Raw genomic sequence first — 27,085 nt, forward strand, 5'->3', positions numbered from 1 at the left:
AGGGCCAGCTGGGATCGAGATCCAGTGACCCCTGAGGCTCAACGGCTGGGCCGTGACACCCTCCTGGTGGAATAGTCTGCCGCTGGTCACTGCGAAGAACGTCACCAGAACAAGGTACTTGGGAGACCTGGCACAGCCTGTAGGATCCAAACCTCAGCAAGAGGCAATGCCTTCAGGAGGAGGGGAGAGGGCTGGGGGCTGGGGGGGGGGGGGTAATTAAACTCCCTGAGGCCGAGATTTCCCTCAGAGCTGATCCTGTTCCACCGCTCCGACTCCGGCATAGGTACGGTTATGGAGGTGGACCGGGAGCAGCTTGGAAGAAATTCCCGGCTGCAGACTCATTTTTGATGGCTTCAACATTTCTCAAATCAACAAATAAACGATAACTTGTCTTTTTTTAATTTATTGCGATATCGTAGTATGACATTAACATAATAAACGTGCCAAATCTTCACACCAGTCAGGAATTGTGATGAAGGATCTTTTCACGGGAAAGTTGGACATACTTTCCTAACCATGCTCGACTCTGAGCTATAGCAGCCCATTGTAACACCATTCATAGCGAAAGCTTCTCATGAATTAAAAGAACTCCCAAAGATTCACCTGTCCAGTTTAAGACTGAGTTTTGGTAATGTCCATTCCAAAGCAACATACGAACATAAGAAATAGGAGCAGGAGTAGGCCTTACGGCCCCTCGACCTGCTCCGCCATTTAATAAGATCATGGCTGATCCGATCATGGACTCAGCTCCACTTCCCCGCCCGCTCCCCATAACCCCTTATTACCTTATCAGTTAAGAAACTGCCTATTTCTGTCTTAAATTTATTCAATGTCCCGGCTTCCACAGCTCTCTGAGGCAGCGAATTCCACAGATTTACAACCCTCTGAGAGAAGAAATTCCTCCTCATCTCAGTTTTAAATAGGCGGCCCCTTATTCTAAGATTATGCCCTCTAGTTCTAGTCTCCCCCATCAGTGGAAACATCCTCTCTGCATCCACCTTGTCGAGTCCCCTCATAACCTTATACGTTTCGATAAGATCGCCTCTCATTCTTCTGAATTCCAATGAGTAGAGGCCCAACCTACTCAACCTTTCCTCATAAATCAACCCCCTCATCTCCGGAATCAACCTAGTGAACCTTCTCTGAACTGCCTCTAAAGCAAGTATATCCTTTCTTAAATATGGAAACCAAAACTGCACGCAGTATTCCAGGTGTAGCCTCACCAATACCCTGCATAGCTATAGCAAGACTTCCCTGCTTTTATACTCCAATATATAGGTGACGAGAGCTTAGTTGAGGTGATTTTGTTTGGCACGTTGCAGCCCTAACAAAGGTTCTCGGGCAGCGAGCACTCGAGGGGCAGTTGTCGGGGATACACAGTAGGGCTGAAAGGATGAGTAGATAGTCTGCAGCTTTGTTTGATTATTGTTTGAGATAAAGGAGTATTTTTACAGAAGTTTCCCTCAGGGAAGGGGTCCATGATAAGGTGGAGTGTACGTGGGCTGTGGGAGGAGATGCCTTCAAGGGATAAATACTTCGATTGATTCTTTCTCTGCTTGTTCTGTGTTCATGTTCTGATCTTCTGGGCATCTCTTGATCTGGAGACGTGCACAGGTAGATGTTTCGGAATTCTGAAGAAATAGTTCGCTAATTAAACATGACAAACGATGTAAGAATGCCATGAAGCTTGGTGCCTCCTACCCATGGGAGTGGAGAGTGCACAGCTTATGTCGCTGTACCAGAAGTCCTGCAAAAGAAGGAGAGCACTATTTAGAAATCGTTCTCTTTAAAAATAGAAAGAAAAAGATAGTTCACCTCATCTACCTGTGCCCTCCCTCCAGGTCCTGCTTCACAATGTGATCCGATAACCCTCCAAACCTACAGCAATGTACATCCTGCTCAATCAGCAATCTGTGCAATCCCATACTTCGCCCCAAATAACAGGCATTGGGAACATTCAGTACTTCTGACAAAATTCAAAAAAAATGTATTTAATTCCATTCAAAATTGCAACTCTCCCACCATGTAAATGGTGTGGCTAACAGAACAGCAACACATTGGAACAAAAGGCTTCCGTCATCTAATATTAGCACTGAAGCACATAATTGAGACTGTCCAGAGGGAGATTTACCCTCGCAAGTGGACAGAAAAGATCCCACGACATTATTCGAAGAAGAGCAGGGGATTTCTCTCAGCCAATATTTATCCCTTAATCAGCATCACTACAACTGTTTATCTGGTCATTATCACAGGTCAGTGAGGGAGCTTGCTGTGTGTAAATTGGCTTCCGGATTCCCGACATTACAACAGTGACTACACTTCAAAGAGTACTTATTTGGCTGTAAAGCAATTTGAGACGTCCTAGGTGCTACATAAATGCAAATTCTTACTTTATTTATTTCTTGTATCTAACCCGTGCTGTACCTGCCCTGGGAGTGTTTGATGGGACAGTGTAGAGGGAGCTTTACTCTGTATCTAACCCCCTGTACCTGCCCTGGGAGTGTTTGATGGGACAGTGTAGAGGGAGCTTTACTCTGTATCTAACCCGTGCTGTACCTGCCCTGGGAGTGTTTGATGGAACAGTGTAGAGGGAGCTTTATTCTATATCTAACCCGTGCTGTACCTGACCTGGGAGTGTTGGGACACAGTGTGACTGAAATAGATAGATCCTTGAACAGAGTAAAATGTCCTTCAGTTCTTCATAAAAAAGCGGCGACGGAAGTGAGCTGCAGTGGGAAATGGGTAGGTGGTGGTGACCAAATGGTTGGTTGAAGGATCAGTCTCAAGGAGACTTTTGTAGGTGGGGAGAGGTTGTAAGAGGGGATGGGATGAGGGCGAGTGTTCTGTGGTGCCGGGCCATGATGGCTGGAAGCCCTGCAATGTTGGTGAACCCGAGGGAAGAGTCTGAGCATTTAGTAGCACTGACATCCCTCAGTTTGACAAGCCCAAAGTTCACGATAAAAGGGAAGGTGCGGAGTAAGGGAAATAGATCCATACCATAGGTTAGGATAGCACAGCTCCTTCGCTTGTAAGATTTGTTGGTGACATCACATGGTGGAGTTATCTGAAAGAACAAGATGCAATGTCATTAATTTAAGAAGTGACTAATTGGTCTATAAATCCCACCCCTCCCACAGCCCCTTCATGGATTCTCTCCACCCATTTGATCTCCTTCCACCACCCATGTAACAGCAAAACCTTCTCCAAATCCCCCACCATTGACACCCTATCCACCACCTTCAACATTCACTCCCTCCACCACCGGCGCACCGTGGCTGCAGTGTGTACCATCTACAAGATTCACTGCAGCAACTCGCCAAGGCTTCTTCGGCAGCACCTCCCAAACCCGTGACCTCTACCACCTAGAAGGACAAGGGCAGCAGGCGCATGGGAACACCACCACCTCCACGTTCCCCTCCGAGTCACACACCATCCTGACTTGGAAATATATCGCCATTCCTTCATCGTCGCCGGGTCACAATCCTGGAACTCCCTCCCTAACAGCACTGTGGGAGCACCTTCACCACATGGACTGCAGCGGTTCAAGGCGGCGTCTCACCACCACCTTCTCAAGGGCAATTAAGGATGGGCAATAAATGCCGGCCTTGCCAGCGATGCCCACATCCCAGGAACCAATGGGAAAAAAACTCCCCTATCATGGGCTCTACCCACCCATTTAATCTCCTGTTACTAAGGTTTTGTGAATACTTTCTGATCTTGAAAAGTAATGACACAGAACTCCAGACTATTCAGTTGTCCCTGTGATGCAGAATCCTATTGCCACACAGATATTTATTCGGCTGAAGAAATGAGATGATTGAGCATCAGCTGCTGTCAGTGTGGACATGTTCCATGCCAAACCTCCAGCTTTGCGCTCACACTCCAAGTCAAATAAGCTGCTCTATTTCATTTTAGTGTCTCATCTAATCTTCTCCAAGCCTGACACCCATCCTCACTGTTCAGGGTGCTTGATGTGCCCGCAGATCACTGGGAAGCTAGTGATTAGTTGGCTTGGTGATTCACTGTGATGTTTACCTGCCTTCGACCACTGGACAAAGCCTTGATTTTAACTCCAGGCGGATTCCCCGCTCAGGCCCGAGTTAAAATTACAGTCAGGTCTCAATGATGCACTGGGCCGCAGCATACACATGCAAAGAAGCCTGTTGGCTTTGGGCGCCTGTCCTTGGGGCCTGCCCAGGAGAGCAGGTTAAAATTGCAGATGTTGTGATCATGTTGACAAGTAAGGGCTAGGGGGAGGGTTCAGGTGAGCAGAAATTAAAAAAGTCAAAGAGAAAGGAGAAAGCAATAGAGCAGGGTAGCAATAGGGGTAATGATAACCAGAGTGTGACAGGAAGGGACAGAGTGTATACACTTAAGAATGCATCAGAAAATGGGGTCAGAGCAGGGAAAAATGGTAAAAGACAAAATTAAAAGCTCTTTATCTGAATGCATGCAGCATTCGTAACAAGATAGATGAATTGATGGCACAAATAGAAGTAAATGGGTATGATCTGATTGCCATTACAGAGACATGGTTGCAGGGTGACCAAGGCTGGGAACTGAATATTCAGGGGTATCTGCCATTTCGTGAGGATAGGCAGAAAGGAAAAGGAGGTGGGGTAGCTCTGTTAACAAAGGGTGAGATCAGTGCAGTAGTGAGAAATGATATTGGCTCAGAAGATCAAGATATAAAATCAGTTTGGGTGGAGATAAGAAATAGCAAGGAATGAAGTCACTGGTGGGAGTGGTCTACAGGCCCCCTAACAGTAGCCACACTGTTGGACAGAGAATAAATCAAGAAATAATGGAGGCTTGTAAGAAAGGTACAGCAATAATCATGGGCAATTTTAACCTTCATATTGATTGGACAAATCAAATTGGCAAAGGTAGCCTTGAGGAAGAGTTCATAGAGTGTATTTGGGATGGTTTCTTGGAACAATACGTTGTGGAACTAACCAGGGAGCAGACTATTTTAGATCTGGTAATGTGTAACGAGTCTGGATTAATTAATGATTTCGCAGTGAAGGATCCTTTTGTGAAGAGTGATCATAGCATGGTAGAATTTCAAATTCAGTTTGAGGGTGAGAAAGCCAGGTCTCAAACTAGTGTCCTGAACTTAAATAAAGGTAATTACAAAGGTATGAAGGCAGAGTTGTAAAATAGTTGTAAAGTGGACTTGTAAAATATATTAAAGGGTAAGATGATAGATGAGCAGTGGCAGACATTTAAGGAGATATTTCATAACTCTCAGCAAAGATATATTCCAGTCAGAAAGAAAAACTCTAAGAGAAGGATGAATCATCCGTGGCTAACTAAGGAAGTAAAGGATGGTATCAAATTGAAAACAAAGGCATACAATGTTGCAAAGAACAGTGGAAGGCCAGAGGATTGGGAAATTTTTAGAAACCAGCAAAGGACAACTAAATAAATAATAAAGAGAGAGAAGATAGTTTATAAGAGTAAACTAGAAAGAAATATAAAAATAGACAGGAAGAGCATCTTACAGGCATATAAAAAGAAAGAGAGTTGCTAAAATAAACATTGGTCCATTAGAGGCTGAGACTGGGGAATTAATTTTGATAAGGTCCCACATGGCAGACTGGTCATAAAGATAAAAACCCATGGGATCCAGGGCAAAGTGGCAAGTTGGATCCAAAATTGGCTTAGAGGTAGGAAGCAAAGGGTAATGGGTAAAGGGTTGATGGATGTTTTTGTGACTGGAAGGATGTTTCCAATGGGGTTCTGCAGGGCTCAGTACTGGGTCCCTTAGGCTTTTTGTGGTATCTCGGTCCTAAATGGCTTACCCCTTATCCTTAGACTGTGACCCCTGGTTCTGGACTTCCCCAACATTGGGAACATTCTTCCTGCATCGAACCTGTCTAAACCCATCAAAATTTTAAACGTTTCTATGAGATCCCCTCTCATTCTTCTGAACTCCAGTGAATACAAGCCCAGTTGATCCAGTCTTTCTTGATATGTCAGTCCCGCCATCCCGGGAATCAGTCTGGTGAACCTTCACTGCACTCCCTCAATAGTAAGAATGTCCTTCCTCAAGTTAGGAGACCAAAACTGTACACAATACTCCAGGTGTGGCCTCACCAAGGCCCTGTACAACTGTAGTAACACCTTCCTGCCCCTGTACTCAAATCCCCTTGCTATGAAGGCCAACATACCATTTGCTTTCTTAACCGCCTGCTGTACCTGCATGCCAACCTTTAATGACTGATGTACTATGACACCCAGGTCTCATTGCACCTCCCCTTTTCCTAATCTGTCACCATTCAGATAATAGTCTGTCTCTCTGTTTTTACAACCAAAGTGGATAACCTCACATTTATCCACATTATACTTCATCTGCCATGCATTTGCCCACTTACCTAACCTATCCAAGTCACTCTGCAGCCTCATAGCATCCTCCTCGCAGCTCACACTGCCACCCAACTTAGTGTCATCCGCAAATTTGGAGATACTACATTTAATCCCCTCGTCTAAATCATTAATGTACAATGTAAACAGCTGGGGCCCCAGCACAGAACCTTGCGGTACCCCACTAGTCAGTGCCTGCCATTCTGAAAAGTACCCATTTACTCCTACTCTTTGCTTCCTGTCTGCCAACCAGTTCTCAATCCACGTCAGCACACTACCCCCAATCCCATGTGCTTTAACTTTGCACATTAATCTCTTGTGTGGAACCTTGTCGAAAGCCTTCTGAAAGTCCAAATACACCACATCAACTGGTTCCCCCTTGTCCAATCTACTGGAAACATCCTCAAAAAATTCCAGAAGATTTGACAAGCATGATTCCCCTTTCACAAATCCATGCTGACTTGGACCTATCATGTCACCTCTTTCCAAATGCACTGCTATGACATCCTTAATAATTGATTCCATCATTTTACCCACTACCGATGTCAGGCTGACCGGACTATAATTCCCTGTTTTCTCTCTCCCTCCTTTTTTAAAAAGTGGGGTTGCATTGGCTACCCTCCACTCCACAGGAACTGATCCAGAGTCAATGGAATGTTGGAAAATGACTGTCAATCCATCCGCTATTTCCAAGGCCACCTCCTGAAGTACTCTGGGATGCAGTCCATCAGGCCCTGGGGATTTCTCGGCCTTCAATCCCATTAATTTCCCCAACACAATTTCCAGACTAATAAGGATTTCCCTCAGTTCCTCCTTCTTACTAGACCCTCTGACCCCTTTTATATCCGGAAGGTTGTTTGTGTCCTCCTTAGTGAATACCGAACCAAAGTACTTGTTCAATTGGTCTGCCATTTCTTTGTTCCCAGTTATGACTTCCCCTGATTCTGACTGCAGGGGACCTACGTTTGTCTTTACTAACCTTTTTCTGTTTACATATCTATAGAAGTTTTTGCAGTCCATTTTAATGTTCCCTGCAAGCTTCCTCTCGTACTCTATTTTCCCTGCCCTAATCAAACCCTTTGTCTTCCTCTGCTGAGTTCTAAATTTCTCCCAGTCCCTGGGTTCGCTGCTATTTCTGGTCAATTTGTATGCCACTTCCTTGGCTTTAATACTATCCCTGATTTCCCTTGATAGCCACGGTTGAGCCACCTTCCCTTTTTATTTTTACGCCAGATGTACAATTCTTGTAGTTCATCCATGCGGTCTCTAAATGTCTGCCATTGTCCATCCACTGTCAAGCCCTTAAGTATCATTCGCCAATCTATCCTAGCCAATTCATGCCTCATACCTTCAAAGTTACCCTTCTTTGAGTTCTGGACCATGGTCTCTGAATTAACTGTTTCATTCTCCATCCTAATGTAGAATTCCACCACATTATGGTCACTCTTCCCCAAGGGGCCTCGCACAATGAGATTGCTAATTAATCCTCTCTCATTACACAACACCCAGTCTAAGATGGCCTCCCCGCTAGTTGGTTCCTCGACATATTGGTCTAGAAAACCATCCCTTATGCACTCCAGGAAATCCTCCTCCACCGTATTGTTTCCAGTTTGGTTAGCCCAATCTATATGCATATTAAAGTCACCCATGATAACTGCTGCACCTTTATTGCTTGCACCCCTAATTTCCTGTTTGATGCTCTCCCCAACATCACAACTACTGTTTGGAGGTCTGTAAACAACTCCCACTAGCGTTTTCTGCCCTTTGCTATTCCGTAGCTCCACCCATACCGATTCCACATCATCCAAGCTAATGTCTTTCCTTACAATTGCATTAATTTCCTCTTTAACCAGCAACGCTACCCCACCTCATTTTCCTTTCTGTCTATCCTTCCTAAATGTTGAATATCCTTGAATGTTGAGTTCCCAGCCTTGGTCACCCTGGAGCCATGTGTCCGTGATGCCAACCACATCGTATCCATGGTAACCTTCACCTCAACGGACAGTGCGGTTCTGATGGTGCTGGAAGGCTGCAGATCATCCTTGACGAGTTGACATATCTCATCGATGACCTCCTTCCGGAATCGCAGCCTCCTATGACAAACTGGAAGCAATACGGTGGAGGAGGATTTTCTGGAGTGCATAAGGGATGGTTTTTTAGACCAATATGTCGAGGAACCAACTAGGGGGGAGGCCATCTTAGACTGGGTGTTATGTAATGAGAGAGGATTAATTAGCAATCTCGTTGTGCGAGGCCCCTTGGGGAAGAGTGACCATAATATGGTGGAATTCTGCATTGGGATGGAGAATGAAACAGTTAATTCAGAGACCATGGTCCAGAACTTAAAGAAGGCTAACTTTGAAGGTATGAGGCATGAATTGGCTGGGATGGATTGGCGAATGATACTTAAGGGGTTGACTGTGGATGGGCAATGGCAGACATTTAGAGACCGCATGGATGAACTACAACAATTGTACATTCCTGTCTGGCATAAAAATAAAAAAGGGAAGGTGGCTCAACCGTGGCTATCAAGGGAAATCAGGGATAGTATTAAAGCCAAGGAAGTGGCATACAAATTGGCCAGAAATAGCAGCGAACCTGGGGACTGGGAGAAATTTAGAACTCAGCAGAGGAGGACAAAGGGTTTGATTAGGGCAGGGAAAATGGAGTATGAGAAGAAGCTTGCAGGGAACATTAAGACGGATTGCAAAAGTTTCTATAGATATGTAAAGAGAAAAAGGTTAGTAAAGACAAATGTAGGTCCTCTGCAGTCAGAATCAGGGGAAGTCATAACGGGGAACAAAGAAATGGCGGACCAATTGAACAAGTACTTTGGTTCGGTATTCACGAAGGAGGACACGAACAACCTTCCGGTTATAAAAGGGGTCGGGGGGTCTAGTAAGGAGGAGGAACTGAGGGAAATCCTTATTAGCCGGGAAATTGTGTTGGGGAAATTGATGGGATTGAAGGCCGATAAATCCCCAGGGCCTGATGGACTGCATCCCAGAGTACTTAAGGAGGTGGCCTTGGAAATAGTGGATGCGTTGACAGTCATTTTCCAACATTCCATTGACTCTGGATCAGTTCCTATGGAGTGGAGGGTAGCCAATGTAACCCCACTTTTTAAAAAAGGAGGGAGAGAGAAAACAGGGAATTATAGACCGGTCAGCCTGACATCGGTAGTGGGTAAAATGATGGAATCAATTATTAAGGATGTCATAGCAGTGCATTTGGAAAGAGGTGACATGATAGGTCCAAGTCAGCATGGATTTGTGAAAGGAAAATCATGCTTGACAAATCTTCTAGAATTTTTTGAGGATGTTTCCAGTAGAGTGGATAAGGGAGAACCAGTTGATGTGGTATATTTGGACTTTCAGAAGGCGTTCGACAAGGTCCCACACAAGAGATTGATGTGCAAAGTTAGAGCACATGGGATTGGGGGTAGTGTACTGACATGGATTGAGAACTGGTTGTCAGACAGGAAGCAAAGAATAGGAGTAAATGGGTACTTTTCAGAATGGCAGGCAGTGACTAGTGGGGTACCGCAAGGTTCTGTGCTGGGGCCCCAGCTGTTTACACTGTACATTAATGATTTAGATGAGGGGATTAAATGTAGTATCTCCAAATTTGCGGATGACACTAAGTTGGGTGGCAGTGTGAGCTGCGAGGAGGATGCTGTGAGGCTGCAGAGTGACTTGGATAGGTTAGGTGAGTGGGCAAATGCATGGCAGATGAAGTATAATGTGGATAAATGTGAGGTTATCCACTTTGGTGGTAAAAACAGAGAGACAGACTATTATCTGAATGGTGACAGATTAGGAAAAGGGGAGGTGCAAAGAGACCTGGGTGTCATGGTACATCAGTCATTGAAGGTTGGCATGCAGGTGCAGCAGGCGGTTAAGAAAGCAAATGGCATGTTGGCCTTCATAGCAAGGGGATTTGAGTACAGGGGCAGGGAGGTGTTGCTACAGTTGTACAGGGCATTGGTGAGGCCACACCTGGAGTATTGTGTACAGTTTTGGTCTCCTAACCTGAGGAAGGACATTCTTGCTATTGAGGGAGTGCAGCGAAGGTTCACCAGACTGATTCCCGGGATGGCGGGACTGACATATCAAGAAAGACTGGATCAACTGGGCTTGTATTCACTGGAGTTCAGAAGAATGAGAGGGGACCTCATAGAAACATATTAAATTCTGACGGGGTTAGACAGGTTAGATGCAGGAAGAATGTTCCCAATGTTGGGGAAGTCCAGAACCAGGGGTCACAGTCTAAGGATAAGGGGTAAGCCATTTAGGACCGAGATACGGAGGAACTTCTTCACCCAGAGAGTGGTGAACCTGTGGAATTCTCTACCACAGAAAGTTGTTGAGGCCAATTCACTAAATATATTCAAAAAGGAGTTAGATGAGGTCATTACTACTAGGGGGATCAAGGGGTATGGCGAGAAAGCAGGAATGGGGTACTGAAGTTAAATGTTCAGCCATGAACTCATTGAATGGCGGTGCAGGCTAGAAGGGCCGAATGGTCTACTCCTGCACCTATTTTCTATGTTTCTATGTTTCTATTTTCAGACAAGTTCAGGTAGAATTGCTTTTCCAGGTACCTTCGTTGGCTGTACGGTCTCCTGCTCTGACTTCCTCTCCGTCTACGCATTACTGTGCCACCTCTTCGATTGATCCTTTCAGTAACCAGTGTGTGAGCAGTTGCAATTAAAGGTAGGGAAAGCATAGGCCTCATAATCACTATCAATAATTACTTTCACTAATTTTAATAATCTCTGTACTCTATACTCTCTAATCACTGTAGTCTGCCCTCTCTGTACTCTCTAAGCTGTATAACAGTCAGTTTGATAGGCCCCAACAATATCATTAAATAACTTCACTATGTAAAAGTTATTTACTAAATAATTCCATTATATGAGATCTATTTATCATAAATAAGTTGATAATACCTATTTATATTCCCTCTACCAAATTTCTGAGTACAATTTTCTTCAATTTTACTCTCTAAAAACTCACAACTAATTCTCCACCCTTCCTCCGAAGTTCAAAATGGCGTCCATAGTGCCCATTTCCTTCTCTTAGGCCCTGAAAAAGCAACTATTCTTCAGCACTTTTTTGGGCTTTATCGGCCCAGCGAAGTGCATGCTAAGTGCCGAAACTTGGGATGGGCCTTGTGTGGGCGATCATCTCGGCGATCAAAATGGAAACTTGGGGGCCTATTTTTCCGGCGATGGTTTGGGCCTAGTTTCCACTTTTTACTCAAAATGAGCGATAGAGGTCTGTTTTGGGCGATAGATGGGCCATAGATGGGCGATGTGAAATGGAAAGTCTAGCCCCTAGTTTCCATTTTTGAAAATCGCCGTTACCGCGAGCGATATAAAATGGGTGGTGGTGTTAAATTTTTTTGACCTTCTGCTGTAAAGTGTGGCCGTCCTTCGCAAAAGCATGGCAACGCTCGATTCCCGCGATTCTGGAGGTCAAGGGTCACCATGACATGCGCAGAAGAAGAGACGGAGAGAGAGGGAGCTCAGAGGGACTGAAGGCGTGGCTGGAAGCGGTGTGGCTGCTTTGGGAGGAAGGAGGGAGCCTTTAGTGCTTCACAGCAAGTAGGGAAACAAAAAGTAGGTGTTACCAGCCACATATTTGACCGAATTTGGTCTATAATGGAGAGAGAGGAGGAGGCATTATAGCACGCTGTGGAGACTGACGCTGGAGAGAGCAGTGAGGTGGGAGAGGAGCACATTGGAGGGCGCAAAAGAGCCAGGAGCTTCTCGGATGAGGCAAGTATCTCCCTACTGCAGGAGGTCCAGTTATGTTGGGGTGATTTGACTCAGGGAGGGCGTGGGAAGCCCACCCTAAAGGCATACCAGAAGATATAGACCGAGATAACAGAGGTGGTCTCGTCGCGACCAACAAGGTGCGTGAGGGCAACCAATGCCGCAAATGATGGAACGACCTTGTGGGATCCATAAGAGTAAGTATTACATTGATTTACATGTACTTATGTATTTATAAAATTTGATTTGTAACAGTCATGAGTGACTATCATCAGATGTGAGGTCTTTCACTTTTACCAGGAATATTATACTCAAAGCCTGCGGTCATGGTGTACATCTTTAGGTAAAGAATGATAATTATCATAATAATCATGATTACATCTGTTGATTATGCGTTGTATCAGTCTCTGTGACAGTACCTAGCAATGATATCATGCAATGATCTCATGCCATGTCATCCTGTCACCTTTTACAGAAGAAGCTAGCGACGATGAGGTCCGTGCAGAAGCGAACGGGTGGGGGGCCACCAGTCCCCAGCGACATCACTGAGATAGAGGAGCGTGCGCTCGCACTGTGGGGAAGCACCCCCGGACAGCCACGGACGCACCTGCAGACCCTGAAGTGATGCCACATGAGTAAAGCTTACACCATTGCGTGATGTAAAGTCAATAGATGCCACACCCACTCATATCCGAATAATCATATATGATAGATGATTTCTAAAATTGTCATAGAAATAATGCTGGCCCAATGAAAATCATTGCAATGCACAATGTGTTGGTGGTCATGAAACGTGATGTCTGCGATGATTTTGAGAGCGGTGGTGCTTTTGTCGTGCATATGCTGTGTGTAGCGCTGGACTCACCTTGTCACCCTAGCACCCCCTTCTCCTCTAATAACCCGATTTGTATTTTTCAGCTCAGCCAGCAGCGCGGCCCCAGGCCAGACCACAGAGGCCAGAAGGTGGGACAGGAATCGATGGACGATTCTACACCTAGTGCTGAAGAGCTCTGATTCTCACCCGTCAATCCGCTGTTCTCCACGGATGACAGCATGAACTTCGAAGACGTGCATCACCACACTCCAGAAGCCATTCCACCCCAAGGCCATCTAGTGATCCTCCGGTCATTCCCGCCTCCACTCTGGAGGAACCGGCCCCAAGCATCTCGCCACAGGGCACCCCATTTGTCCCCAGGACAGTGCCGACCCCGTGGAGACCTCGTGGACGCAGCAGGTCTGTTCCACGAGCGCGACATGACAGCGGAGAGATGTTACAGTTGTCCAGGAGGACTGTAGACATTGGTGACCAGCTCATCGAAACATTGGGGGGCATATCCCGACAGCTGGCCACCATGACCGAGTACATTCCCTGGGTGCGATAGCCAGGAACACTGCTGCCACAGGCCTCCCAGTGGTCCCTGAGTGTGGCATTCTAGCTCTAGGTTCCGCACCACCATTGCAAATGACAGATGAGATCAAGGACCAAGGTCCTGCTCCTGCATCAGAGAATGTTGCCCCCTTGGTAGACCCACTCCCGTACCCATGCAATGACCGCATTTGCCTTCATCCCCCCCCCCCCCAATGAGGCACCGCCTGAGGAGCTCCTCAGCCAGGCGCCTTGAAGCGAGGAGGGGAAGGGGTAGAGGTGGGGAGAAGTAGGGGAGAGGGGAAGGAAAGTGAGGTGCATGTCCGCAGGTGATGGTTGTGTTATATCTCCATCTGGTGTATGCAATTTGTTGTAATGTATGGGGGCTGGGGACCACGCTCCTGCTTTGCCTTTGTATTCTGTGTTGCTGGACAAGTTGAACATGTGATTTATGTCAATGGTGGAAAAAGTGGGGTGTGGGCAGGGGTTGGGTGATATTGGCTGTGAGCCTTATGATTTCAGACCAATGTTGGTATTAAATTTTTGTTATTGAATATAACCTTGTTGCGCATTGTCTCAGATAGCTGCACCGTTACACACTGGTGATTCCATACCATGAAAGGGTTAAATACAACTTAACATCAATCAACGTAACTTTAACTGGCACCAAGGTGATTGGCACCATTGATGCCTGCGCTGCACACACACAGCAGTGCGTCAGCGTTGTCACGCACATCAGCACTCTTTCAGGCAAATTGTTCAGATATCAGCTCTGCACGTAAGAGTGGGATTTAACAAATGCCAGCCACACTGCTGGCATTCATTCCGGTTAGTTCCATTTTTTGTGGCCGGTTTTTTGGGTGAGTGATAGTGTGGGCGATATGTATGCAAGGTGGGGAAAGTGATGGTGGGCGATCTCATGGCCGCTAGTTTGGGTAATTATGCTCTTTATGACAAAAAACAGTGGGCGGGCGTTAATATTGAATCCCGGCGTTAATTCTGTGTGGAAAGTAATGCTGGGCGATATTATGGGTGTTGATTTCGCCCATTCTGCTGATTCTACCCAAAAAAAGTGAGCGGGCGGTAATATTTTATCCCGCCGTTAAGCCCATGGGAAAAGTAACGCTCGGTGATAAGTTTCCTAAAAAAGCCCGCCAGTTTCCATTTTGTGCCAAAATGGATGATATTTGGGTGTTATATGTCATTTCAGTGGTAAAATGGGTGTTAAGTGGGCATGAAGCATACTAAAAAAGTGGAGGTCCTAGCCTCATGAGGCTAATCTGTGTGTGGAGGCGGAAGATGTGAATATGGTTCTTAATGAATACTTTGCGTCAGTTTTCACAAAGGAAAGGGGCAATGCAGACACTGCTATCCAGGAGGAGTGTGAAATTCTGGATGAAATAAACATAGTGAGAGAGGAGGTATTAAGGGGTTTAGTAGCTTTGAAAGTAGATAAGTCCCCAGACCTGATGAAATGTATCCCAGGCTGTTGAACAAAGTAAAAGAGGAAATAGCAGAGGCCTTGACCATCATTTTCCAGTCCCCTTTGGATCTGGGCATGGTGTCGGAGGATTGGAGGATTGCTAATGTGGGACCCTTGTTTAAGAAGGGAGAAAGGGATAGACCTCATTGGCGCGAAAATTATTGGAAAAAATCCTGAAAGACAGGATAAATCTACATTTAGAAAGGCAAGGATTAATTAGGGACAGTCAGCACGGATTAAGGGAAGATCGTGTTTGACTAACCTGATTGAATTTTTTGAGGAGGTAACCAGGATGGTTGATGAGGGTAGTGCGTACGAAGTAGTATATATGGACTTTAACAAAGCTTTTGATAAGGTCCCACATGGTAGACTGGTCATGAAGGTAAAAGCCCATGGGATGCAGGGCAAAGTGTCAAGTTGGATCCAAAATTGGCTCAGAGGTCGGAAGCAAAGCGTAATGGTTGGTGAGGGTTTTTGTGACTGGAAGGATGTTTCCAGTGGAGTTCCATAGGGCTCAGTACGAAGCTCCTTGCTTTTTGTGGTATATGTCAACGATTTAGATTTGAATATAGGGAGTATGATTAAGAAGTTTGCAAATGAAACTAAAATTGGCTGTGTGGTTGATAATGAAGTGGAAAGTCATGGGCTGCAGGAGGATATCAATCTACTGGTCAGGTGGGCAGAGCAGTGGCAAATGGAATTTAATTCGGAGAAGTGTGAGGTAATGCACTTCGGGAGGGCTAATAAGGAAAGGATATACACATTAAAGGTTAAACCACTTAGAAGTGTAGATGAGCAAAGGGACCTTGGAGTGCTTGTCCACGGATCCCTGAAAGTAGCAGGCCAGGTGGATAAGATGGTTAAGAAGGCATACGGAATGCTTGCCTTTATTGGCCGAGGTATAGAGTACAAGAGCAAGAAGGTTATGCTTAAATTGTATAATACTCTGGTTGGGCCACAGCTGGAATACTGCACGCAGTTCGCCGTATTATAGGAAGGACGTGATTGCACTGGAGAGGGTGCAGAGGAGATTTACTAGGATGCTACCTGGAATGGAGAATCTTAGCTATGAGGACACTTTGGATAGGCTGGGTTTGTTCTCATTGGAATAGAGGAGGTTGAGAGGAGATCTCATTGAGGTGTACGAAATTTTGAGGGGCCTGGATAAAGTGGATAGTAAGGGTCTATTTCCATTGGTGGAGGGGTCTATTATGAGGGGGCATAGTGTTAAGGTGCTTGGTGGAAGGTTCAGAGGGTATTGGAGGGGAAGCTTCTTTATGCAGAGGGTTGTGGGGATCTGGAACTCACTGCCTGGAAGAATGGTGGATGCAGAAACCCTCACCACTTTTAAAAGGTGCTTGGATGGGCATTGAAGTGCTGCAACCTGCAGGGTTACGGATCTAGAGCTGGTAATTGGGATTAGACTGTATAACTTCTTGTTGGCCAGCGCAGATACAATGGTAAGTACTGCAGGGAATCAAATATGGCCAGGGTGATCTCCTGGACTAGTTTCGATCGTCTGGATGGGTCGGAGAGGAATTTTCCCAGATTTTCTTCCCCAATTGTCCTGGGTTTTTATCTGTTTTTTGCCTCTCCCTGACGATCACATGGCTCCCGGTGGGGTGGAGTGTAGAATGTTTCGGTGCAGGGGGTGTTGCTGTTGTGTGGGGCGGACTGGTTGGGCTGGGTGCTCTTTACCTGTCTGCCATTGTTCATTGTTCATAGGCTTATATGTAACCTTCAAGGCTGCTGACCGAGCACCGTGCAGCTCTTTGACGGCTGGCGCGGACACGATGGGCCGAAATGGCCTCCTTCTGCGCTGTAAATTTCTATATTTCTATGTTTCTATGACACCCTCAAAGCCTCCCTGATAAAGTGCAACATCCCCACTGGCACCTGGGAGTCCCTGGCCAAAGACCGCCCTAAGTGGAGGAAGATCATCCGGGAGGGCGCTGAGCACCTCGAGTCTCGTCGCCGAGAGCATGCAGAAACCAAGCGCAGGCAGCGGAAGGAGCGTGCGGCAAACCAGACTCCCCACCCACCCTTTCCTTCAACCACTGTCTGTCCCACCTGTGACAGAGACTGTAATTCCCGTATAGGACTGTTCAGTCATCTGAGAACTCACGTTTAGAGTGGAAGCAAGTTTTGCTCGATTCCGAGGGACTACCTATAATGATGATGAGTTATTGAGGAACGGAAGTCTCCAACTGTTACAGTAGGTGGCAAAGAGTTGAGCGACCTTCATTGTAGAGTTGGCTGCCTGCTCATACCACCAGGTACAAAATTTGGGAAAGCTTCAGTTCACCAGCGCCCCTCAAACATTCAGGATAAACATAAAGCAACTTTTCAACAATAAACAAGTAAAATCCGTTCATGCTTACCTCGAATGGACTCATGACTACAGATGCTGGGTCACACAGAGCAGGCTGGGAGAGTAGCGACACTGCCAGGAGACTTGTTAGCAGGAAATCATGAAAGATAAGAGACTAACTGACTGCCTGAGATGCTGCATGTTGCCTTTTATCCAAAGCGTGCTCACACACAGCTGGAAATTCCCAGATAATTAAAGATTGAGCTTACTTCCTCAAATGGATTTGTCATTATAAGGATGTTTAAAACTTGAAATCTGATGCAACTGCATTGGGTGACGTATCACATGGTCTACGGTGATCTGTCACCGTGGGTGTGAGCTCTATGGTGATCTGTCACCGTGGGTGTGAGGTCTATGGTGATCTGTCACCGTGGGTGTGAGGTCTATGGGTGATCTATCACTGTGGGTGTGAGGTCTATGGGTGATCTATCACTGTGGGTGTGAGGTCTATGGGTGATCTATCACTGTGGGTGTGAGGTCTATGGGTGATCTATCACTGTGGGTGTGAGGTCTATGGGTGATCTATCACTGTGGATGTGAGGTCTATGGGTGATCTATCACTGTGGGTGTGAGGTCTATGGATGATCTATCACTGTGGGTGTGAGGTCTATGGGTGATCTATCACTGTGGGTGTGAGGTCTATGGGTGATCTACCACTGTGGGTGTGAGGTCTATGGGTGATCTATCACTGTGGGTGTGAGGTCTATGGGTGATCTATCACTGTGGGTGTGAGGTCTATGGGTGATCTACCACTGTGGGTGTGAGGTCTATGGGTGATCTATCACTGTGGGTGTAAGGTCTATGGGTGATCTATCACTGTGGGTGTGAGGTCTATGGGTGATCTATCACTGTGGGTGTAAGGTCTATGGGTGATCTATCACTGTGGGTGTGAAGTCTATGGTGATCTATCACTGTGGGTGTGAGGTCTATGGGTGATCTATCACTGGGTGTGAGGTCAATGGGTGATCTATCACCGTGGTTGTGAGGTCTATGGGTGATCTATCACTGTGGGTGTGAGGTCTATGGGTGATCTATCACTGTGGGTGTGAGGTCTATATGTGATCTATCATTGTGGGTGCAAGATCTATGGTGATCTACCACTGTGGGTGTGAAGTCTATGGGTGATCTGTCACTGTGGGTGTGAGGTCTATGGTGATCTGTCACCGTGGGTGTGAGGTCTATGGGTGATCTATCACTGTGGGTGTGAGGTCTATGGGTGATCTATCACTGTGGGTGTGAGGTCTATGGGTGATCTATCACTGTGGGTGTGAGGTCTATGGGTGATCTATCACTGTGGGTGTGTGGTCTATGGGTGATCTGTCACTGTGGGTGTGAGGTCTATGGTGATCTGTCACTGTGGGTATAAGTTCTATGGGTGATCTATCACTGTGGGTGTGAGGTCTATGGGTAATCTATCACTGTGGGTGTGAGGTCTATGGGTGATCTATCACTGTGGGTGAAAGTTCTATGGGTGATCTATCACTGTGGGTGTGAAGTCTATGGTGATCTATCACTGTGGGTGTGAGGTCTATGGGTGATCTATCACTGTGGGTGTGAGGTCAATGGGTGATCTATCACTGTGGGTGTGAGGTCTATGGGTGATCTATCACTGTGGGTGTGAGGTCTATGGGTGATCTATTACTGTGGGTGTGAGGTCTATATGTGATCTATCACTGTGGGTGTGTGGTTTATGGTGATCTATCACTGTGGATGTGAGGTCTATGGGTGATCTATCACTGTGGGTGTGAGGTCTATGGTGAGCTATCACTGTGGATGCGAGGTCTATGGGTGATCTATCACTGTGGGTGTGAGGTCTATGGGTGATCTATCACTGTGGGTGTGAGGTCTATAGTGATCTATCACTGTGGGTGTGAGGTCTATGGGTGATCTATCACTGTGGGTGTGAGGTTTATGGGTGATCTATCACTGTGGGTGTGAGGTCTATGGGTGATCTGTCACTGTGGGTGTGAGGTCTATGGCCCTGCAGTACTCGGCTGGGCAGAGCTCAAGATATGTGGTGCACGCTGCACAATGATGAATTTAAATGCAGATCTGATGCATTGTAGTTCGGCCGGTAATCATTTAATCCAAACCTCGATCTTAAACAAGTTATTTGTAGACGGTAGATATAATCATGCATGCGATATGTTTGACGTTTACGGTGGACTAGCATGTGTGTTGTGTTGCGTAATAATAATAATAATAATAATAATAACTTGACATCTGTCAGCAATCTGCTTTGTGTATATATCAGTATCTGCAACAGTACCTAGCAATGATCTCATGCCACCTTTTGCAGAGGAAACTTTCGAAGAATAGAGCCGAGCAGCGGCGCATGGGTGGCGGCCCAGCGGACCTTAGTGCCCTCACTGATCTCGAGGAGCGGGCGCTGGCACTCGTGGATGTCCACAACCGGTCAGCCACCCATGCTGCATTGGAACCTGTCCTCATGCCACGTGAGTAACGTATAAACCATTGGGTGATGTAAAGTAAATTAATGCCATTCATTTCTGTATAATATATGATGGATGATTGATGATATGATGTATTTGATTGATGCAATGTTATGTAATGTTATGTTAGGTAATGTAATGTGTCGTAATGTTATGTTAGGTAATGTTATGCAACATGCAGCACACCACAATGAACTGAGCGACTTGCTCAGGGTGGTATTGTAAGTCGCCTCCTGAGTGGTCCAGGCATCTGAAGCATTGCTTAAGCACTCCAATTGTCTTTTCGATGATATTGTGTGTGGCTATGTGACTTTCGTTGTAGCGCTTCTCAGTTTCCGTCTGGGGCTTACACAGGATGGGTCAAGAGCCAGCATCCAACCGTGACCTTGTGGCTGACTCTTAAACAGGTCAGAAACAGTGCTCTCAAGCAAGATGTATGCATCATGGATGCTGCCTGGAAATTTTGCATTTACTGCCATGATTATTTGCTTGTGGTCAACAACGAACTGCACATTCAGGGAGTGGAATCCCTTTTGGTTCCGAAAAACCTCTGCATCCTGAAAAGGTGCCCGCATGCCGATGTGCGTGCAGTGTATTGCTCCCTGCATCTTGGGGAAGTTTGCTATTCTTGAGAAACCGAGAGCCCTCTCATTCTCTGCCTACCTGGTCATAGGGAAGCTTATAAAGTCCATCCTTCAAGCGTAAAGGGCTTCAGTCACCTGTTGAATGCAGCAATGTGTGGCACGCTGAGAGATACTGCAAATGTCACCAGCTGAGGCCTGAAAGGAGCCCGATGCATAGAAGGAAAGTGCCGCAGTAACTTTAACCTCAACGGACAGTGCGGTCCTGATGGTGCTGGTCGGTTGCAGATCTCCCTTAATTAGCTGGCATATCTCACTGATTACCTACTTTCGGAAGTGCAGCCTCCTAAGGCACGTGTTCTCAGATAAGTTTTCAGTAAGTGCATCAGGTGTAAGCTCTCCTCCTCCTCAGTCTGCCACCTACTTGATTGGGCACATAATGTTCTTCAATATACCTTCTCCCATCCCATCCCAGCAAGTGAGTAGTCATCAACACTGGCTGAGAAATTACAGGTCCCATCACTAATTACTATTATACGTATTCTTCAGAAATATTAAATTGTCCTCCTAAAACTCGTATAAGAAATTCAATTCGACCACAATATGGTAAGACGCTTCTTCAGATTTTATATTCACCTTAAAATAACTCATAGATTAAATCAAAACTCCCCAGAACTTGAAGCAGCCTTTTATATGAAAAGTCTTTCGATTTACAAAATGGATTACATGCTGCTGGGTTAAGGTCAGGTGAGTGCAGCTTTTTTTCAGTGTTTTTTTGGGCGAGCAATTTTTTGGGCGATATATGGGCGTGATGCCGAAAGTAACGATCGGCGATATTCTGGGCGGTTTCCGGGCGTTAGTTTCCTTTAAAAACTGCATTCTGGACGGTGCACTATTGTTGACGTCATAAAAATATGGGCGGGTGGTTTAACTAGTTCTTGGCGTTAACTTGATGCCAAAACTAATGCTGCCGATAAATGGGTGATAAATGGACGTTAGTTTCCATTTTTAGGGAAAATGGGCGATAAATGGGTGGTAGCGAGGCGAAACTGATGGAAAGTCTAACCCATAGTCACAGGTGGGACAGACAGTGGTTGAAGGAAAGGGTGGGTGGGACTGGTTTGCCGCACGCTCCTTCCGCTGCCTGCGCTTGGTTTCTGCATGCTCTCAGCGACGAGACTCGAGGTGCTCAGCGCCCTCCCGGATGCTCTTCCTCCACTTAGGGCGGTCTGTGGCCAGGGACTCCCAGATGTCATTGTGAATGTTGCACTTTATCAGGAAGGCTTTGCGGATGTCCTTGTAACATTCCCTCTGCCCACCTGGGGCTCGCTTGCCATGTAGGAGTTCTGAGTAGAGCGCTTTCTTTGGGAGTCTTGTGTCGGGCATGCAGACGATGTGGCCTGCCCAATGGAGCTGGTCGAGTGTGGTCAGTGCTTCAATGCTGGGGTGCATCTGTCCTCCCAGTGGATTTGCAGGATCTTGTGGAGACATCATTGGTGGTATTTCTCCAGCGATTTGAGGTGTCTACTGTATATGATCCACGTCTTTGTGCCATACAGGAGGGCAGGATTCACTACTGCCCTGTAGACCTTAAGCTTGTTGTCAGATTTGAGGTCCTGGTCATCAAACACTTTCTTCCTCAGGCAACCGAAGGCTGTGCTGGTGCACTGGAGGTAGTGTTGGACCTCGTCGTCTATGTCTGCCCTTGCTGATAGTAGGCTCCCGAGGTATGGAAAATGGTCCATGTTGTCTAAGGCTACGCCGTGGATTTTGATGATTGGGGGACAGTGCTGTGTGCGGGGTCAGGTTGGTGAAGAACCTTTGTCTTAAGGATGTTTAGTGTCAGGCCCATGCTTTCGTACGCCTGGGTGAACTTATTGACGATGGCTTGGAGTTCGGCCTCTGAATGGTGCTGGTGTGGGGCAGTGCCAACCTGGCACATCATGTGGCAGTCAGGGTGTACAGCATCCAGTGAAGTAAATGTGGCCATGGTGAGGACATCCCTGGCCTCCCGGGCAGCAATGTGGTCGGGTGCTGATGCCCTATATACTGTGCAGCATCAGGTGATTGCGGAGAAGGTTGGTGTTGTTGGTGATGTTGGTGTGTTTAGTGATGTTGGTGTTGGGGCTGATCATGGTGGGATTCTGAGGACCACGGTGAGATTTTTTCAAGGGCACCGATGCTGCTGGAATAGATGGCAGGTGAGTTTGAGATGACAGAAGCGATCTGTCAATGGTGAGAGATGTTGCTCCAAGGAGGTGATAGTGAATAAAGAGTTCACTGCAAACACTTCCAAACTGCATACAGCTCAACAGTGTCTTACAAATCCTGAAGGTTTCAGTTTCTGACATTGGAAAGTGAACAGCTGTGAAATGGTAGCTTTTATACCATTTCTGCAGCTGTCAACTGGCCAAAGCGATGGAGAATCAGTGAGAACCTAACTGCACTTACCTGGCAAGTTCCCCGAGGGACGACAAACCTGTCAAAAGGTTGGTAAAAGTGTAAATGCCTGCTTTTAAGTTTCTTAACTAGCACTCAACTATCTTTTAACGATCTAATTAACTGGCCCGCCTTCTTGGTGTGGTGTCTGCGATCCGCATGCAAATCTGAGTGAGTCAGTCAATTATGAGCCAGAAGGCTTTTGAGAAATTGTGGGGCAACAAGTCACATAGGCCCAAACTGAGCCCAATTCAGACAAAGCTGCACACCTACACCAAAGAGCTCATACCAGTCATTGGCAGTGCGGCAGTTAAGGTATCGTACGATGGAGCTGTGCATGATTTATCACTGTGGATTGTACCAGGGGATGGCCCAACGCTATTCGGCAGAAGCTGGCTGGGAAAGATTCGATGGAACTGGGATGACATCAAAGCACTATCTTCAGTGGATGATGCCTCGTGCACCCAAATGCTGAGCAAGTTTCTGTCGCTATTTGAACCAGGCATCGGCAACTTCACAGGCGCCGAGGTGCAGATCCATCTAGTCCCCGATGCAAGGCCCGTTCATCACAAGGCTCGAGCGGTTCCATATATGATGAGAGAGAAAGTTGAGATCGAACTGGACAGACTTCCATATCGCCAGTCGGGTTCAACGAGTGGGCCAGTCCGATTGTTCCGGTGTTGAAAAGCGATGGCACGGTCAGAATCTGCAGAGACTACAAGGTAACGATCAACAGAGTCTCGTTACAGGACCAGTACCCGCTACCCAAGATAGAGGACCTGTTCGCAACGTTAGCAGGGGGAAAGTCGTTCACCAAGTTGGACCGAACCTCCGTCTACATGACACAGGAGCTGGCTGAATCTTCGAAAAGATTGACGTGCATCAACACGCACAAAGGACTGTTCATATATCACAGGTGCCCTTTTGGGATTCGCTCGGCTGCTGCCACCTTCCAGAGGAACATGGAGAGTCGGCTGAAATCGGTTCCGTGTTTCAAGATGACACCCTGATCACCGGTCGTGGTGCCACCGAACACCTGCACAACCTGGAAGGGGTTCTAAGTCGACTAGACAGAGTGGGACTCAGGCTGAAATGCTCCAAGTGTGTTTTCCTACCGCCAGAGGACGAATTTTTAGTGAGAAAGATTGTCGCAGACGGCATCAGACCCACGGACTCGAAGACGTAGGCCATCAAGAATGCACCCAGACCACAGAATGTGATGGAGCTGCGTTCGTTCCTGGGACTCCTGAACTAGTTTGGTAACTTTCTACACAGATTAAGCACTTTGCTGGAACCGCTGCACATGTTGCTACATAAGGGTAATGACTGGGTTTGGGGTAAGTCTCAAGAGACAGCCTTTGAGGAGGCCAGAAACCTACTTTGTTCTAACAAGTTACTTGTATTGTATGACCCGTGTAAACGTTTAGTGCTAGCTTGTGATGCATCTTCGTACGGAGTCGGCTGTATGTTACAGCAAACCAATGTATCGGGCAAACTACGACCGGTTGCATATGCATCTAGAAGTTTGTCTAAGGCTGTAAGAGCTTACAGTATGGTCGAGAAAGAGGTGTTAGCATGTGTATATGGGGTTAAGAAAATACACCAATACCTATTTGGACTCCGGTTCGAGCTTGAAACCGACCACAAACTGCTCATTTCGCTGTTTTCAGAAAGCAAAGGTATAAACACCAATGCTTTGTCCTGCATCCAAAGATGGGCACTAACATTGTCCACCTATGACTATGTAATCCGCCACAGACCAGGCACAGAGAACTGTGCTGATGCCCTCAGTCGGCTACCATTGCCACTACTAGGGTGGAAATGGCGCAGCCCACAGACTTGCATCTGGTCATGGATGTTTTTGAGAGCGAGGGGTCACCCGTCACAGCACGCCAGATCAGGACCTGGACCAGCCAGGATCCTGTGCTATCACTTGTAAAAAGTTGCGTCCTCAATAGGAGCTGGTCGGCTGTTCCCGGGGAAATGCAAGATGAAATTAAGCCGTTTCACTGACGCAAAGATGAAATGTCCATCCAGTCGGATTGTCTCTTATGGGGTAATTGCATGGTTTTGCCAAAAAAAGGCAGGGAAATGTTTATATGCGACCTACACAATACCCACCCAGGCATAGTCATGATGAAGGCTATAGCCAGGTCGCATGTTTGGTGGCCCGGCATTGACTTGGACTTAGAGTCATGCGTACACCAGTGCAACACGTGCTCACAATTGAGCAATGCACGAAGGGAGGCTCCATTGAGTCTGTGGTCATGGCCCTCCAAACCGTGGTCCAGGATCCACATAGATTTTGCTGGCCCCTTTCTCGGAAAGATGTTTTTAGTTGTAGTGGACGCTTACTCTAAATGGATTGAATGCGTAATCATGTCATCCAGCACATCCACTGCCACCATTGAAAGCCTCCGGGCCATGTTCGCCACCCATGGCTTGTCCGACGTCCTTGTCAGTGACAATGGACCGTGTTTCACCAGTTCGGAATTCAACGAGTTTATGACCCGCAATATAATCAAGCATGTCAGGTCTACTCTGTTTAAGCCTGCATCCAAAGGTCAAGCGGAATGGGCAGTCCAAACTATCAAGCAGAGCTTGAAACGCGTGACGGAAGGCTCCTGCAGACCTGCTTATCTCGGGTTCTGCTCAGCTACCAGACGCGACCCCACTCACTCACTGGGGTTCCCCCTGCAGAATTGTTAATGAAGAGAGCACTCAAAACCAGGCTCTCCCTAGTCCACTCGGATCTAAATGATCATGTGGAAACCCGGCCTCACCGGCAAAACATGTACCACGATCGCGCGGCTGTATCGCGTGACATTGATGTTAACGACCCTGTGTTTGTCCTGAATAACGGTCATGGTCCTAAATGGGTTGCTAGCACTGTCTTGGCCAAGGAGGGGAATAGAGTGTTTATAGTCAAACTATTGCATGGACAAATGTGCAGACCAAACTGCGGTTCACCGACAACCAGAAACAACCTGAAGAGGGCATCACCATCATCGATCCACCAACACACACACAACCAGCAATCGACCTCGCTGTCAATCAAGAGGATGAACCCACCATTCCCAACAGTCCTGTCAGACCAGCTGCATCGCAGTGCAGCAATAGTCCGACCAACTCACCCATTCCAGAGTTTGAACTCAGACGATCAACCAGGGACCTTAGGGTTACGGATCATCTCAACTTGTAAATAATTTGTATCAAAGACTTTGGAGGGGAGTGATGTTATGTATGTAAACATTGTAACTGTGTAAGACTTGCCACCAGAGGGTGCACCTGTTGGAGACCCGAGGGTCACCTACACACCTCGTGCAAGGGAGTATAAAAGGTTGTCTGCCATGCTGCTTTGGCACTCTGGAGTTTTATTAAAGAGACTAAGGTCACATCAGTTTAAGCTCACAGTACTCAGTCTTGTGGAGTTCTTCTATACTTAACATTTTCAAATCCCTGCATGGCCTCTGTCCTCCCTATCTCTATAATCTTCTGCAGCCCTACAACCCTCCAAGATATCTGCACTCCTCCAATTCTGGCCTCTTGCACATCCCTGATTTCCATCACCCCACCATTGGCGGCTGTATCTTCAGCTGTGTGAGACCTAAGCTCAGAACTCCCTCCCTATTCCTCTCCCTTCTCTCTGCTGCTTTAAGATGCTCCTTGAAACCAATTTTTTGACCAAGCTTTTGGTCATCTGTCCTAATAGTTCTTTCTTTAGCTCGATGTCAATTTTGTCTGATAACGCTCCTGTGAAGCGCCTTGGGACGTTTTCCTATGTTCAAGGCGCTATATAAATGCACGTTGTTGCTGTTATTCTGTGATGATCCTTAACTATATTTTACGCAGTTGTATTACCATAAGCATAGATTGTTGACAAGTTACCAGGATTTCACAATGAATACTGTCACACTTTCAGTTCCCATTTTAGATGTTAGCGGTAACAGTGACTTCAACCTCTGGGGTCAGGAGTGCGATGATTCATAGCATAAAATCCAACAGGAAATAAGCAGCGCTCAGCTAACAGGACAGCGTCACTCAGTTAATCACACATTACAGTGCGCCATTATGTGTTCGGTGGACTTTCCGCTCAGCATTGAGCTCAGAGTTCCTGAATCATGTAGAGGAGACAGGTTAATGAGCTCAAGTTTGCCCAAAGCTGTTTTTTGGCGTATTGCCAGAGTTACGCCCGTTTTTCTAGAACCCCGACTACTCCAAAATAAATGTGGCCAGTTTCCCCGTTC

At 46.6% G+C, this 27,085-nt stretch overlaps 1 long non-coding RNA gene across 1 annotated transcript; it reads right to left on the reverse strand.

Annotated features, from left to right (window-relative positions):
- Nucleotides 1–378: 378 nt before the first annotated feature.
- On the reverse strand, nucleotides 379–17,526 carry LOC139227074 (uncharacterized). Its single transcript, XR_011587371.1, has 3 exons — nucleotides 17,376–17,526; nucleotides 2,998–3,064; nucleotides 379–1,747 (listed from the first exon to the last, which is right to left on the reverse strand). It is a non-coding gene; the product is annotated as an uncharacterized lncRNA (long non-coding RNA).
- Between the last annotated feature and the right edge of the window lie 9,559 nt (nucleotides 17,527–27,085).

Source organism: Pristiophorus japonicus, chromosome 16 (assembly GCF_044704955.1).
Source record: "Pristiophorus japonicus isolate sPriJap1 chromosome 16, sPriJap1.hap1, whole genome shotgun sequence".
NCBI lineage: Eukaryota > Metazoa > Chordata > Chondrichthyes > Pristiophoridae > Pristiophorus > Pristiophorus japonicus.